Source organism: Ursus maritimus, unplaced genomic scaffold, assembly GCF_017311325.1.
Source record: "Ursus maritimus isolate PB19 unplaced genomic scaffold, ASM1731132v1 scaffold_31, whole genome shotgun sequence".
Lineage (NCBI taxonomy): Eukaryota > Metazoa > Chordata > Mammalia > Carnivora > Ursidae > Ursus > Ursus maritimus.
In genome coordinates, this window is record NW_024425675.1 from 4,513,925 (window position 1) to 4,532,068 (window position 18,144).

At 33.6% G+C, this 18,144-nt stretch overlaps 1 protein-coding gene across 1 annotated transcript in view; it reads right to left on the reverse strand.

Annotated features, from left to right (window-relative positions):
• CCDC7 (coiled-coil domain containing 7) overlaps positions 1-18,144 on the reverse strand; it is a 346,398-nt gene that overhangs the window by 25,288 nt on the left and 302,966 nt on the right. The window lies entirely within an intron of this gene.

Below are 18,144 nucleotides of genomic sequence, written 5' to 3' on the forward strand. Positions count from 1 at the left end.
ATCATGGTCTCCATTGCCACAGAAAATTACCAGGGAGTAGAAATTCTTTGACTAGTTCAAGAATATTTTATTCTCTTTTTATGTTACTTAGTTGTAAAAAAAAAAAAAAAAAGAGCAGGTATCAGTAATGGAAAAGAAAAGCAAGATATTTTGTGGATTGAAAAAAATAACAATGCTTTCCCAGGTCTCTTTGGCATGTAGACAGTTAAATTTGCAGAAGTACCAGGATTGAGATTTGGTCTCTTTTCATTGGAGTTTTTCTGTGATTTGAAATTTTTACTTGATTTAAAAATTTCAACTAGATCCCATTATAAGAAAAATATATGAACATGGTTAGAGGAGAGTTTATATTGAAAAAGCAAGGGTCACCTAAGGTCAACCACTGGCTCGAAAGTTTTGTGGTCTGGTTGGTTCTAACAGCATGTACCTAAATTTGGAAACATGTTATGAATATTCACCCGGACGTGAAAGTCTTTCTTTGGAACAATGGCTGAGTCAATAAATAGTAAAGATTGCACTATGATCTTGGTAATCCAAATGTACCAACACTGCAATCCGTATAAAGGTGGTGACCTGCTGCAGCATTAACAGAATGAAATATGTCAGATTAGGCAGAACGAGTTTTCAATAATTAAGTAAGACCAGTTTGTGAATGTAATAAGTTCTACAGCAACAAAAACCTGGGAGTATTAGCAGATGTATTTTAACTTCTCTGGTTCTTTCTCCAACTGGTATATATAAGAAGGGTTTGGTCATTTGAATTGAGGAAGCAAAGGATCCTTAAATAAGCAAGAGAAAATGAGAACAGTATCTGAGGGAAGATCAGGTTAAGTATTAGGAATTAAGAGTTATGCACTGGAGAAATTTATAATCTAGTAAAAATTACATTTTTCTCCCTTGTTATGTCTTCCCACTTTCCAAATTCTTTTTTTTATCCTATTCTTCTTGGAGATCACTGGGTTATTTTTAAAAACATGTATAACAGAGTACATATCTTTTACCTCTTCTGTTAGGTTTATTCCTATGTATCTTCCTGGTTTTGGTGCAATTGTAAACACAGGATTGACTCCTTGATTTCTACTTCTGCTGCTTCATTATTAGTGTATAGGAACGCAACAGATTTCTGTACACAGATTTTGTATCCTATGACATTACTGAACTTGTGTATCAGTTCTAGCAACTTTTTGGTGGAGTCTTTCAGGTTTTCTATATACAGTACCATGTGATCTGCAAATAGTGAAAGTTTAACTTCTTCCTTGCCTATTTGGAGGCTTTTTATTTCTTTTTGTTGTCTGCCTGATAGGCTAGGACTTCCCATACTATGTTAAATAACAGTGGTGAGATGTCCCTGTCTTGTTCCTGACCACAGAGGAAAAGCTCTCAGTTTTTCCCCATTGAAGATGATATTAGCTGTGGGTTTTTGTATATGGTCTTTATGATGTTGAGGTATGTTCCCTCTTTCCCNNNTTTGTTGGGGTTTCCAAGAATGGATGCTATATTTTGTCAAATGCTTTTTTGCATTTATTGAGAGGATCATATGGTTCTTATCTTTTCATTTATTAATGTGGTGTATCATGTTGATTGATTTGTAAATCAAAGATGTACAAGTTCTGTACTCCAAGAACTACAGAACACTTACGAAAGAAATTGAAGATGACCCAAAGAAATGGAAAAACATTCCATGCTCGTGGATTGACGTGACAAATGTTGTTAAAATGTCTATGCTATCCAAAGCAATCTACAAGTTTAATGCAATCCCTATCAAAATACCACCATCATTTTTCACAGAGCTAGAACGAACAACCCTAAAATTTGTATGGAGCCACAAAGGACCCTGAACAACCAAAGCAATCCTGAAAAAGCAAAGCAAAGCTGGAGGCATCAAAATTCTGGACTTTAAGCTATATTACAAAGCTGTCATGATCAAGACAGATGGTACTGGCCCAGAAACAGACACACAGATCAATGGAATACAACAAAAAACCCAGAAATGGACCCACAACTATATGGTCAACTAATCTTTGAGAAAGCAGCAGTGAATATCCATAGGGAAAAAGACAGTCTCTTTAACAAATGGTATTAGGGAAACTAAACAGCAACATGCAAAAGAATGAAACTGGATCACTTTCTTACATCATACACAAAAATAAATTCAAATTTGATGAAAGACCTAAATGTGAGACAGAAAACCATCAAAATCCTAGAGAAGAATACTGGTAGTAACCTCAGCCATAACAGCTCCTTACTAGATACTTTTCTGGAGGCAAGGGAAACAAAGTAAACATGAACTATTGAGACTTCGTCAAGATAAAAAGCTTCTGCACAGTGAAGGAAATAACCAATGAAACTAAAAGGCAACCTATGGAATGGGAGAAAGTATTTGCAAATGACATATCTGATAAAGGGTTAGTATCGAAAATAAATAAAGAACTTATAAAACTCAACACCTAAAAAAATAAAAATCCAGTTAAAAAATGGACAGAAGACATGAATAGACACTTTTCCAAAGAAGTCATCCAGATGACCAACAGACACATGAAAAGATGCTCAACATCACTTATCATCAGGGAAATACAAATCAAAACCATAAGGAGACACCATCTGACAATTATCAGAATGGCTAAAATTAACAACACAAGAAACAACACGTGTTGGTGAGCATGTGGAGAAAGAGGAACCCACTTACACAGCTGGTGGGAATACAAACTGATACAACCACTCTGGAAAACAGTATGGAAGTCCCTCAAAAAGTTAGAAAATAGAACTACTCTATGATCCAGCAATTGCACTACCAGATATTTACCCAAAGGTTCAAAGGGATACATGCACCTGATGTTCATAGCAGCATTATCAACAATAGTCAAATTATGGAAAGAACCCAAATGTCCATCAACTGATGAATGGATAAAGAAGAGATGTACACACACACACACACACACACACACACACACACACACACACTGGAATATTACTCAGCGACAAAAAAGAAGTCTTGCCATTTGCAACAATGTGGATGGAGCTAGAGAATATTATGCTAAGCCAAGTAAGTGAGTCAGAGAAAGACAAATGCCATGTGATTTCACTCATATGTGGAATTTCAGAAACAAAATAGATGAACATGGGGGAGGAAAGAGAGAGACAATCCAGAAAATAGACTCTGATTTATAGAGACCAAACTGCAAGGTGCTGGAGGGGAAGTGGGCTGGGGAATAGGTAAAATGGTGATAGTTTTAAAAAGGGCACTTGTGATGATCAGTAGGGTTGTATGTAAGTGATGAATCACTAAATTCTACTCCTGAAACTAATATATGCTTTACGTTAACTAACTGGAATAAATAAAAACTTGAAACTATAAAAAAATGAATGCAAAACTAACTAAATAAATAAATACAAAACAAAATAAAATAAAACATATATAACATATATAATTTACACATTTAAAGTATTCAATTCACTGTTTTTAAAATATATTCACATATTCACAAAATTGTATAACTATTTCCATAGTTATTTGTAGAGGACACTGGATTTTAAATGTTCTTACCACAAAAAAGAGGATAATAATGTGACATAATGGAAATGCTAACAATACTAGGGTAGTAATCATACTGCAATATATAAATGTACCAAATCAACACATTGTACACATTAAATATACAATTATGTATGTCAATTATATCTCAGTATATCTCAGACTTATACTAATTATACTTCAGACTTATACTAATTAAGTTGCAGTAATTCCAGTGAGGTATAGAAATGTTGCTCTCATATAGCATTATCCTCATTTACACAATTGTTATACATATTACACCTGTAAATATAAAGTCATCGCTGTAATTGTTATAATTATATCTTTGTATAATTTTATGCCTTTTAAAGAAGCTGAGATAAAAAATAGCAAGTATATGTTTATGATATATATTAATCTTATGACTTCTGGTTCTTTCTTTTGTTTCTGCAGATTCAAGTTACCATCTGATATAATATTTTTTTTTACCTGAATACATTACTGTTCCTACTCATTTTCTTTGTGCTGTATTGTGAAATATATTATATGTCTATATGTCATAGGTCCAATAATACAAACATATACATATTGTTTTATACAATTGCCTACTAAATCAATGAAAAGGAAAAAAGTGATGAAATACATACATATATTATATTTTTTAATTATAGAACTTCCTTTGCCAATTCTCTTTTTTAGAGAATTCAGATTACTATATGAAGTCACTTGCTTTCAGCCTGAATAATTGTCTTTTGTTTTCTTGTAAAGTCAAACTGCTAGCAGTGCATTCTCTCTCTCTTTTTCTTTTTTTTAAATTTATTTAGGAATCTCTATTTCACCTTCATTACAGAGAGATAGTTTTGGTAGGAATAAAATTCTTGGTTGATTTTTTTTTTCCTTTCAGCACTTGAATAGGCCATCTTACTGCTTTTTGGTCTCTTTTTAGAGACCAAAGTCAGCCATCATGCCCAATAAATAGTAGAAATGTGAACAGTTTTCCAAAGTGTGTCTATCAATTTACACTACTACCAGCAATTTCTGAAAGTTTCAATTGCCCTACATTATCATGACTTGATTCTGTCATTCTTTCTGATTTACACTCAATGATGGCATGTCACAGCATCTTTGTGACTTTAATTTCAATTTTCCAACTAACTAATAAGATTGTATACTTTTCAAATGTTTATTGGTCATTTAGATATCTTCTTTGGTAAAGTATATGTTTAAGACTCTTGCTCAATTTGTGTTGAATTTCCAATTTATTTCTTAATACCATATTAATAATCCTTATAATATTCTGATGAAAACTTTCTGTTGGTTATTTGAGCTGCAAACCTACTCTGTCATATGCTTTTTAAATCTCTTAGTGATGGACATAATACTGAACATTAAGTCCATCTTTAAAACATTTACATTTATAGGTAGTGTACATTTATTGTAGTCTATTTTTAAAATACCCTAATCCAAAGATAAGAACACATTTTCCTATAGAAGTTTCTAGAAGTCCTATTGTTTTACAATATGTAAAAGAATTTTCTTTTACTTTTGTTATATGATTTCTCCTTTGTCATCAATGCATTCAAATCTGTTTCTGACAATAATTTACTCCATTTGTCTATTTATCATTGTACCAGTATTATAGTACTTGAGATTATTTTATTTTATTTTTTTTAAAGATTTTTTATTTATTTATTTAACAGAGATAGAGACAGCCAGCGAGAGAGGGAACACAGCAGAGGGAGTGGGAGAGGAAGAAGCAGGCTCATAGTGGAGGAGCCTGATGTGGGGCTCGATCCCATAACGCCGGGATCACGCCCTGAGCCAAAGGCAGACGCTTAACTGCTGTGCCACCCAGGCGCCCCCAGATTATTTTATTTTTATAATAATATCTGATATAAGTATTTTCTGATCTTTAAATGTCTTCTTTTTTGTTGAGTTTTTCTATTTTGGCTCTATGCACTGCTCTATAAATTTTAGAATCACCTTATCAATTTTCAGAAAAAAAAATATTGCTGGATTTTTTTCTAAGTTTTTATTTAAATTCCAGTTAGTTAACATACAGTGTGATGTTAGTTTCAAGTGTAGAATTTAGTGTTTCACCACTTACATACAACACCTGCTGACCATCGCAAGTACATTCCTTAATCCCCATCACCTATTTAACCCATCCCCCCACCCACCTCCCCTCTGGTAACCATCAAATTGTTCTCTGCAGTTAAGAATCTGTTTCTTAGTTTGCTGTTCTCTCTTCTTTTCCATATGTTTGTTTTTTTGTTTCTTCAATTAGTATATGAGTGTAATCATATGGTATTTGTCTTTGCCTGACTTATTTTGCTTAGCATAATGTACTCTGTAGCTCAATCCATGTTGTTGTGAATGTCAAGATTTCATTACTTTTATGGCTGGTAATATCCCATTTTACAAATATACCATATCTTTTTTATTCATTCGTCAATTGCCATTTGGTCTGTTTCCATAATTTGGCTATTATAGATAATGTTGCTATAAACATCAGAGTACATGTATCCCTTCAAATTAGTATTTTTGTATTCTTTTTGAAATTTTTAATAGATTTTTTTCTAGAGCAATTCAGGTTTACATAGTTACCATATACTTCTCCCCCCCACACTTACAATTTCCCCTATTATTAACATTCTGTATTAGATAATATATTTGTTACAATTGATGAATCAATGTTGATGAATTATTAATAATATCCATGGTTTACTCCTATTGTTGCACAATTCTATAGATATTGACAAATGTATAATCATGTGCCCACCACTATAGTATTATACAAAATAGCTTCAGCACCCTGAAAATTCCTTGCGCTCCAACTCCATTACTCCTGATTCTGAAACCCTGGCAACTCCTGATATTTATACTGTCTGTATAGTTTTGCCTTTTCCAGAGTACTATATAGTTGAAATTATATAGCTTTTTTCAAAACTGGCTTCTGTCACTTAGCAATATTCCCTTAAGTTTTTGCTATGTCTTTCTGTGGCTTGATAGCCCATTTCTTTTTACTGCTGAATAGCATACCATTATATGGATGTGCCACAGGTTGTTGATCCATTCACCTATTGGAAAACATCTTTGTTACTTCCAATATGGTGTAATTACGGATAAATCTGCTATAAATATTCATGTGCCGGTTATTGCATGGATATAAGATTTCAACTCATCTGGGTAAATATTTGGAGCACAATTACTGTATTGTATGATAAGATAATGTTGGGCTTTATAAAAATGCCAAACTGTTTTCCCAAGTGGGTATAGCATTTTGCATGCACAAGAACAATAAACAAGAGTTTCCGTATTCCACATTCTTTATAGCATTTTGTATTGTCAGTGTTTGTGTTAGCCATTCTCATAGGTGTGTCTCATTAGGTATCATATTGTTGTTTTAATTTGCACTTTCCTAATGACATATGAAATCTCATATGCTTATTTGCCAACTTGTATCTTCTCTGAAGAGGTGACCATTCAGATCTTTCTGAGAGTTTTAAAATTGGGTTGTATGAATGAAGCATGAGAGACTATGGACTCTGAAAAACAAACTGAGGGCTTCAGAGGGGAAGGGGGTGGGGGAATGGGATAGGCTGGTGATGGGTAGTAAGGAGGGCACATATTGCATGGTGCACTGGGTGTTATACGCAACTAATGAATCGTTGAACTTTACATCAAAAACCAGGGATGTGCTGTATGGTGAATAACATAATAAAAATATTATTATGAAAAAAAATAAAATTGGGTTGTTATTTCAACATTTAATTTAATCATTTTTATATATTTCAAACACAAGTCCTTTACATGAGATAGATGTTGTGCAAATGTTTTTTAATTCTCTTAAGAGTGTCTTTCACAGAGCATAGGTGTTCATTTTAAAGAAATCCAACTCATAACAATTTTTGCTCCTCTTTTTCTAGTTTCCTAAGGGGCAAGGAGAGACTATTTTTTATCTTTCTTATTTTTTAATATATGTATTCAATGCTATAAATTTCCTTCTCAGCACTCCTTTCATTGTTGTGTCACACATATTTTGATAAATAGTACTTTAATTTTCACTTAGTTCAAATTTTAAAAATTTATTTCGACAATTCTTCTTTGAACATACACTTTAAAGGTATATTCTTTCATCTTCAAGTATTTTGAGATTGTCCAGCTATCTGTATATTATTGATTTCTAGTTTTAATTCCATTGTGGACTGAGAGGATGATTTGTGTGATTTCTGTTTTAGAAAAAAATTAACATACAATTTCTTTCTTAAAATATGATCTAACTTTGAAAAGTGGTCTAACTTTGAAATGTGGTCTATGTTTATGAATATAGCTTGTGAGTTTGAAAGCAACGTGCATTCTGCTATTATTGGATGGAGTATTCAAACAGACATCAATTAGATACAATTAATTGATGGGGTCTTGTTGAGTTCACCTATGTTTTTATTTTTTGCCTGCTGGTTATGTTCATTTCCGATAGAGTGGTGAGCTCTCCAAATATAAAAATGTACATTTTTTTTCTCCTTGCAGTTCTATCAGTTTTTGCCTATGTACTTTGGCAACTGCACGTTAGGGATATTATATCTTCTTGGAGAATTGATTCATTTATCATTACTTAATAACTTCTACTTATCCCTGGTAATTTTCCTTGCTTTGAAATCCACTTTTTCTGATACTCATATAGCTCTCATGTATGTTTTTCTCCATGCCTTTACTTTTCTGTCTCTTTATGCATATATCCATTTTCCCACCTTAATTAAAATGTAATTGACAAATAAAATTATAATATATTTAAAGTGTACAGCACAATGATTTGATATATGTATATATTGTAAAATGGCTCACACAATCAAATTAACACATCCATGACCTCACATAATCTTGCTTTCTTGCTTTTTCTTTTTTCTTTTCTTCTCTTTTCTTTTTTCACTTCTTCTCTTTTCTCTTTTTTTTTTCTTTCCCTTCCTCCCTCCCTTCCTTCCTTTTTAGTAAGAGTTCTTATATCTACTCTCCTAGCAAGTATTACATATACAATACAGTATTATTATATATAATCATCATGCTGTACATTAAATCCTCAGAATTTACTTACCTTTTATCTAAAAGTTTGAACCCTTTGATCAGTCACTCTCCCTTTAACCCATGCCAGGACCTGGCAACCACAATTCTACACTGTGTTTCTGAGTTTGACCTTTTTCTAGATTCTACATACAAGTTATACTGTATAGTATTTGTTTATCTCTGTCTGGCTTATTTCATATATCCAAATGCCCTCCAGATTTATCCACGTTTGCAAAAGGCACCATTTCCTTCCATTTTATGGCAAAATTATATTGCATGGCATACACACACACACACACACACACACACGATTCATTATCCATTCATCCATCAATAGATGCTTGGTTATTTCCATTTCAGCTAATGTGAGTAAAGCCAATATAAACATGAATGTACAAATGTTCCTTGAGATAGTGATTTCATTTCCTTCAGATATAAGCCCAGATATGTGATTACTAGGCCATATGGTAATTATTTTTAATTTCTTTGAAAAACTTCCATACTGTTTTCCATAATGGCTGCACAAATTTACATTATAAGTAACCATGTGCAAGAGTTGCATTTTCTTCACATTCTCACCGATACTTGTTATCCCATGTCTCTGACAATAGCGACTCCAAAATTTGTGAGCTGATATTTCATTGTGGTTTTCATTTGCATTTCCCTGATGATTAGTGATGTTAAGCATCTTTTTATGTATCTGTTGGCCATTTGTATGTCTTTGGAAAAATATCTGTTCAGATCCTTGAATTACTGTGATCATGATTGAATTGTTAGTGATTTTACCATTGAGTTGTATCAATTCATTATGTATTTTGTATATTAGCCTCTTACCCGATATGTAGTTTACAAGTATTTTCTCCTATTCTGTAGATTACCTCTTCATGTTGTGATTTTTTTGTGTGATTGTTTTATTTGCTGTACAAAAGTTTTTTAGTTTGATGTAGTCCTACTTATTTATTTTTATTTTGTGCTTGTGCTTTTGATGTCAAATCCAAAAAAAAAAATATTGCTAAGACCAACAAGGAGATTTCTTGTGTTTTCTTTTTTTCCTTTTATTTAAATTCAATTTAGTTAACATATAGTGTATTATTAGTTTCAGGGGTAGAATTTAGTGATTCGTCAGTTGCACATAACACCCAGTGCTTATTACATCAGTACCCTCCTTAATGCCCATCACCCAGTTACCCCATCGCCCCACCCACCTCCCCTCCAGCAATCCTCAGTTTGTTCCCTATAGTTAAGACTCTCTTATGATTTTCCTCCCTGTTTTTAATATTATTTTATTTTTCCTTCCCTTCCCCTATGTTCATCTGTTCTGTTTCTTAAATTCCACATATGAGTGAAATCATATGGCATTTGTCTTTCTCTGACTGACATTTCGCTTAGCATGATACCCTCTAGTTCCATTCGTGTCAATGCAAATGGCAAGATTTCATTTTTTTTTGATGGCTGAGTCATATTTGTACACACACACACACACACACACACACACACACACACCCCACATCTTCTTTATCCATTTGTCTGTCGATGGACATCTGGGCTATTTCCATAGCTTGGCAATGGTGGACATTGCTGCTATAACCATTGAGGTGCATGTATCCCTTTGAATAACTCTTTTCTATTTTTATTTTTTATTCTTTGGTTAAATACCTAATAGTGCTGTTGCTGGGTCATAGGGTAGTTCTATTCTTAACTTCTTGAGTAACCTCTGTTTTCCAGAGTGGCTGTATCAGCTTACATTTCCACCAACAGTGCAAGAGGGTAAGAGGGTCTGCATCCTCGCCAACACCTGTTGCTTCTTGTGTTAATTTTAGCCACTCTGATTGGTGTGAGGTGGTATCTCATTGTGGCTTTGATTTGTATTTCCCTATGCTGAGTGATGTTGACCATTCTTTCATGTGTCTGTTGGCCATTTGGATGTCTTCTTTGGAGAAATGTCTGTTTGTATCTTCTGCCCACTTCTTGACTGGATCTTTTGTTTTTTGGGTATTGAGATTGATAAGTTCTTCATAGATTTTGGATATGAACCCTTTATCAGATATGTCATTTGCAAATATATTCTCCCATTCTGTACCTTGCCTTTTAGTTTTGTTGACTGTTTCCTTTGCTATGCAAAGGCTTTTTGTCCTGATGAAGTCCCAATAGTTCATGTTTCCTTTTGTTTCCCTTTCCTAGCAAGAAATTGCTGTGACTGACGTCAAAGAGGTTGCTGCCTGTGTTCTCCTCAATGATTTTGGTGGATTCCTGTCTCACACTTAGATCTTTCATCCATTTTGAATTTATTTTTGTGTAGGGTGTAAGAAAGTGGTCCAGTGTCATTCTTCTACTTGTGGCTGACCAATTTTCCCTAAATCATTTATTGAAGAAACTGTCTTTTTTCCATTGGATATTTTTTCTTCCTTTGTTGAAGGTTAATTGACCATTGAGTTGAGGGTCCATTTCTAGGTTCTCTATTCTGTTCCACGGATCTATGTGTCTGTTTTTGTGCCAGTACCACACTGTCTTGATGATTGCAGCTTTGTAATACAGCTTGAAGTCTGGCATTGTGATGCCACTAGGTTTAATTTTCTTTTTCAATATTTCTTTGACCATTCAGGGTCTTTTCTGGTTCCATAAAAATTTTAGTGTTCTATAGTTTTCAGAGTATACATCTTTTACCTCTTTGTTTAGGTATATTCCTAGGTATCTTATGGTTTTTTGGTGCAATTATAAACAGGATCAATTCCTTGATTTCTCTTTCTTCTGCTTCACTGTTATAGAAATGTAACAGACTTCTGTGTATTGATTTTATATCCTGTGAGTTTGCTGAATTCCTGTATCAGTTCTAGCAATTTTGGGGTGGAGTCTTTTAGGTTTTCTACATAGAGTATCATGTCATCTGTGAAAAGTGAGAGTTTTTTTCTTTGCCAATTTGGATGCCTTTTATGTCTTTTTGTTGTCTGATCACTGAGGCTAGGACTTCCAGTACTGTGTTGAACAATAGTGGTGAGAATAGACATCCCTGAAAGTTCTGTTTTTCTTTGTTGAGGATGATATTCGCTGTGGGTCTTTCACATAGGCCTTTATGATGTTGAGGTATGATCCCTCTATCCTTACATTGTGGAGGGTTTTTATCAAGAAAGAATGCTGTATTTTGTCAAATGCTTTTTCTGTGTCTATTGAGAGGATCCTATGGTTCTTATCCTTTCTTTTATTAATGTGGTGTATCACGTGATTGATTTTCAGATGTTGAACTACCCCTGCAGCCCAGGAAAAAAATCCCACTTGGTCATGGTGAATAATCCTTTCAATGTACTATTGGATATGATTAGCTAGTATCTTATTGAGAATTCCCCTGTGTTTTCTTCTATGAATATAATGATTTTAGGATTTAATTCTTTAATCCATTTGAATTGTTTTTTGTATAGTGTAAATAGGTGAAGATTCTTTTGCATAAGGATGCCCAGTTTTCCCAACTCTGTTGAAGAAACTATCCTTTTCCCATTGTATATTTTTGTTATCTTTGTCAAAAATCAGTTGATTATATATGAATGGGTTTATTTCTGTGATCTCTATTTTGTTCCATGTAACTATTTGTCTTTATATATGTCAATAACATATCATTCTGACTACTACATCTTTATTAATATAGTTTGAAATCAGAATATGTGATGTCTATAGCTTTGCCTTTTTCTTTAGCTATTTGGAGTCTTTTTTGGTTCCATAAAAAATTGTGTAGTTTTTTAAATCTTTTGTAAAAGTGCCATGGGAATTTTGATAGCAATTGCCTTGAATCTGTAGTTTGCTTTAGGGAATATGGACATCTTAACATAATTCTTCCAATCTCTGAGTGCAGAATATCTTCCATTTATTTGTGTCTTCTTCAATTTATTTCTAAATATTTTATTTTTCATGTTACTAAATATGAGATTTTTTCCTTAATTTCTTTTTTCGGGGCACCTGGGTAGCTCAGTTGGTTAAGTGTCCAACTCTTGATAGCTCAGGTCTTGTTCTCAAGGTTGTGAGTTCAAGGCCTATGTTGGACTCCATGCTGGATGTGGAGACTACTAAAAACAAAACAAAACAAAACAATTTTAAAAGTTCTCTTTTTTGTTGCTGGTTTGTTGTTAGTTTATTGTTGGTTTACAAAAATGCAACTGATTTTTGTCTGTTGATTTCATATCTTCCAACTTTCTTGAATTCATGGATTTGGGGGAGTATGTAGGGTTTCTATATACAAAATATTTCATCTGTAAGCAGAGACAATTTTACTTACTTTTTGTTCTGGATGCCGTTTATTTCTTTGTGCCTAATTGTTCTGGATAGGATTTCCAGTACTATATTGAATAAAAGCGATGAGTGGATATCATTATCTTGTTCCTTATCTTAGATATGATTTCTCAATTTTAAACCATCCTTGCATCCCAGAAATATTTCATTTGATTATAGTGTATGATCCTTTCAATGTGCTGTTGAATTAGTTTCCTAATATTTTGTTGAGGATTTTGCATCTATATTCATCAGGGATATTGATCTACCATTTTCTTTTCTTGTAGTGTTGTTCCCTGAATTTAGGATGAGGTATTCTGGTCTCATAAAATGAGTTTGGAAGTGTTCCCTCCTCTTTAAATTGGGAAAATTTTGAGGATTAGTATATATACATATGTGTATATATATACATATATATATACACATATGTATGTATATACACATATGTATATAAATATATATCTGTATATATATTCTAATATACAATTCAGATATATAATATATATTATAAATTATAGTATATATTATATATTACAATTATATATAAATATATAAAATTTATATATGTATATATTTATATAAATTTATAAAATTATATAAAGAAAATGAATATAATTGTACATAAATATGTAATTATATATATTGTACATATTATACATATAATATAGAATATGTATATTAGAATAAACCATTGAAGTCATCTGGTCCTCGGCATTTCTTTGGAGATTATTAATTACTTATTAAATTTCCTCACACATTATTTGTCTGCTCAGATTTTGTATTTTTTCATGATTCAGTCATGACAGGCTGTATGTTTCTTGGGATTTACCTCTTTTCTCTCAGTTATCAATTTTTTTGGCATATAAATGTTCATAGTAATCTCTTGTGATGCTTTTTGCATTTCTGTGGTATCAGTTGTAATGTCTCCTCTTTCATTTCTGATTTTATTGAAGTCTTCTCTCTTTTTCTTAGACTAGCTAAAGGTTTTCAATTTGTGCATCTTTTCAAAGAACCAGTCTTAATTTTGTTAATCTTTTGTATTGTCTTTCCAGTCTGTACTTTGTCTGTTTTCTGATTTTTGTTTTTCCCTTCCAATAATTTTAGGCTTCATTTGTTCTCCCCCCAACCATGTTGTGGAGGTGTAATCATATTGTTTAACTGAGACCCATCTTTCTTATATGTAGGCATTTATTTCTTTAAACTTCCCTCCAAGAACTACTTTTCCTTTGACCCTCAAGTTTTTTTTATGTTGTGTTTCCTTTTTTGGTTGTCACAAGATGTTTTTTATTTTCCTTTTGATTTCTTCTTTTTCTTCTTCCCACCCCCCCTTCTTCTCCTCCTCCTCCCCCTTCTTTTCCTTTTACATGCCTACTCCTGTATTATTTTAAATGTATGTTCAGTTTACTTTCAATGAGTTAAGTATTCAGCTATGACCAGATGCTTGAACAGAAAAGTTTAGAGACCCTCATATGTTAAACAAAGGAGACATTACTTCCAAAAGGTTTGTACAAAGTGCAGTTTCAATGAGTTAAGCATACGTGTATTCCAATATGCTTATTTTTCAGGAGTGTGGTTTAATTTCCACACATTTGTGAATTTTTCAGGTTTCATCTTGTTATTGATTTCTAGTTTCATACCATTGTAGTCAGAAAACATTCTTGATATGATTTAAATATTCTTAGACTTGTTAAGATTTGTTTTCTGGGATGATATATGATTTATCCTAGAACGTATTCCATGTATGCTTGAGAAGAATGTGTATTCTGTTACTATGTATGAATGGCATGTTCTGTATAGGCTCACTGGCCTATTTGGTTTAAAATATAGTTCAAGTCCAATGTTACCTTATTTTTTTTTTTTTGGTCTGGATGATCTATCCATTGTTGATAGTGGAGTCTTGAAGTCTCTTGGTATTGTAGTCTATTTCTCCCGTCAGTTCTATTAAAATTTGCTTTATATATTTAGGTGCTCCATTGTTGGGTGAATATACATTTAAAATTTTTACATCCTCTTCACCACTATGTGCATATAAAAGTACTAATTTTTACTCTCTCCTCTCATATTTTATCTTATTGATATCATAATTTACATTTTTAATATTTATCTATAACATATCATTGCAGCTATAGGTACTTTAATAGTTTTTCTCAACCTTTATAATAGAAGTAAAGGGATTTACACACCAACATTACATTATTTTTAAATGGACTATATATTCACTTTTACCAATGAGTGATATACTTTTATATGTTCTCATTATGTTGCTAATGAGCATCCTTTTCTGTCAGCTTAAAGAATACCTTTAGTTCTTGTCAATTGGATCCAATTGTGATAAACTTAAATCCTTTAGCTTTTTTCTTTTCTTTTCTTTTCTTTTCTTTTCTTTTCTTTTCTTTTCTTTTCTTCTTGTCTTTGGTCTGGGAAAAATTAATCTCTCAATTCGTTTTTTTTTTTTAATTTTTATTATGTTATCTTAGTCACCATACAGTACCTCATTAGTTTTTGATGTAGTGTTCCATGATTCATTGTTTGCATATAACACCCAGTGCTCCATGCAATACATGCCCTCCTTACTACCCATCACCGGCCTACCTCAATCCCCCACTCCCCTCCCCTCTGAAACCCTCAGTTTGTTTTCCAGAGTCCATAGTCTCTCAGGGTTCATCCCCCCTTCTGTTTACCCCCCCTTCATTCTTCCCTCCCTTCTCCTACTGATCTTGCTGCTATTTCTTATGTTCCATAAATGAGTTCTGATGGCTGAGTAATATTCCATTGTATATATGGACCACATCTTCTTTATCCATTTGTCTGTTGAAGGGCTTCTCAGCTCCTTCCAGAGTTTAGCTATTGTGAACAATGCTGCTATGAACATTGGGGTGCATATGGCCCTTCTCTTCACTACATCTGTATCTTTGGGGTAGATACCCAGTAGTGCAATTGCTGGGTCATAGGGTACCTCTATTTTTAACTTTTTGAGGGACCTCCACACTGTTTTCCAAAGTGGCTGTACCAACTTGTATTCCCACCAACAGTGTAAGAGGGTTCCCCTTTCTCCACATCCTCTCCAATATTTCTTGTTCCTGGCCTTGTCAATTTTTGCCATTCTAACTGTTGTAAGTGGTATCTCAATGTGGTTTTGCTTTGAATTTTCCTGATGGCTAATGATTTTGAACATTTCTTCATATGTCTGTTAGCCATTTGTATGTCTTCATTGAAAAGCGTCTGTTCATACACTCTGCCCATTTAATTTTATTTTTTTGATGTAAAGTTTGATGATTCATTAGTTACATATAACACCCAGTGCACCATGCGATATGTGCCCTCCTCACTACCCATCACCAGCCTATCCCATTCCCCCACCCCCTCCCCTCTGTAGCCCTCAGTTTCTTTCTCAGAGTCCCTAGTCTCTCATGCTTCATTCCCCCTTCTGATTATTTTTTGATTTCATTATTTGTTTCTCATGTATTGAGTTTGAGAAGTTCTTTATAGATCTTGGATACCAACCTTCTATCTGTAGTTTCATATGCAAATATCTTCTCCCATTCTGTGGGTTGCCTCTTTGTTTTGGTGACTGTTTCCTCTGCTGTGCAGAAACTTTTTATCTTGATGAAGTCCCACAAATTCATTTTATCTTTTGTGTCTCTTGCCTTTGGAGATGTGTCATGAAAGAAGTTGTTGTGGCCAATGTCAAAGAGGTTACAGCCTATGTTCTCCTCTAGGATTTTGATGGATTCCTGTCACATCAAGGTCTTTCATCCATTTGGAGTTTATCTCTGTGTATGGTGTGAGAGAGTGATCAAGTTTCATTCTTTCGCATATAGCTGTCCAATTTTCCCACCACCATTTATTGAAGAGACTGTCTTTTTTCCACTGGATGTTTTTTCCTGCTTTGTCAAAGATTAGTTGCCCATAGAGACAAGGGTGCATTTCTGGAGTCTCTATTCTGCTCCATTGGTCTATGTGTCTCTTTTGGTGCCAGTACTATGCTGTCTTGATGATCACAGCTTTGTAGTACAGCTTGAAATCAGGCAATGTGATGCCCTCAGCTTTGTTTTTCAACATTTCTGTGGTGATTAGGGGTCTTTTCTGGTTCCACACAAATTTAAGGGCTGTTTGTTCCAGCTCTTTGAAAAATATCATTGGTATTTTGATTGGGATGGCGTTGAAAGTGTAGATTGCTTTGGGTAGCATAGACTTTTTAACTATGTTTATTCTTCTGACCCATGACCATGGAATGATTTTCTATCTTTTTGTGTCTTCTTCAATGTCTTTCATCAGTGTTCTGTAGTTTCTAGAATATAGATACTTTACCTTACTGGTTAAGTTAATTCTGAGATATTGTATGAGTTTTGGTGCTATTGTAAATGGAATCAATTCCCTAATTTCCCTTTCTTCAGTCTCATTGTTCGTGTATAGAAATGCAATTGATTTCTGAGCATTGATTTTGTATCCTGCCACATTACTGAATTTCTCTATAAGTTCTAGTAATTTGGGGGTGGAGTCTTTTGGGTTTTCCATAAACAGTATCACGTCATCTGCAAAGAGAGACAATTTGACTTCTTCTTTGCTGATTTGAATACCTTTTATCCCTTTTTGTTGTCTGATTGCTGTTGCAAGGACCTTAGTACTATGATCAATAATAAAGGCGAGAGTGGGCATCATTGTCGTGTTTCTGATCTTAAGGAAAAGGCTTTCAGCTTTTCCCTATTGAGAATGATATTTGCTGTAGGCTTTTCATAGATGGTTTTTATGAAATTGAGGAATGTACCCTCTATCCCTACACTCTGAAGGATTTTAATCAGGAAAGGATGCTGTATTTTGTCAAATGCTTTTTCTGCATCAATTGAAAGGATCATATGGTTCTTGTCTCTTCTCTTATTAATGTGATCTATCACACTGACCAATTTGTGAATGTTGATACACGCTTGCATCCCAGGGATGAATCCCACGTGGTCATGGTGGATAATCCTTTTAATGTACTGTTGGATCCTATTAGCTAGGATTTTGTTGAGAATTTTGGCATCCATATTCATCAGGGATATCAGTCTGTAATTCTCCTTTTTGATGGAGTCTTTGCCTGGTTTGGGAATCAAGGTAATGCTGGCCTCATAGAGTAAGTTTGCTAGTTTTCCTTCTGTTTCTATTTTTTGAAATAACTTCAGGAGAATAAGTATTATTTCTTCTTTGAATGTTTGGTAGAATTCCCCAAGGAATCCGTCAGGCCCTGGACTTTTTGCGGAGGTTTTTAATCACTGCTTCAATCTCTTCATGATTAATTGGTCTGTTTAAATAATCAGTTTCTTTTTGTTTCAGTTTTG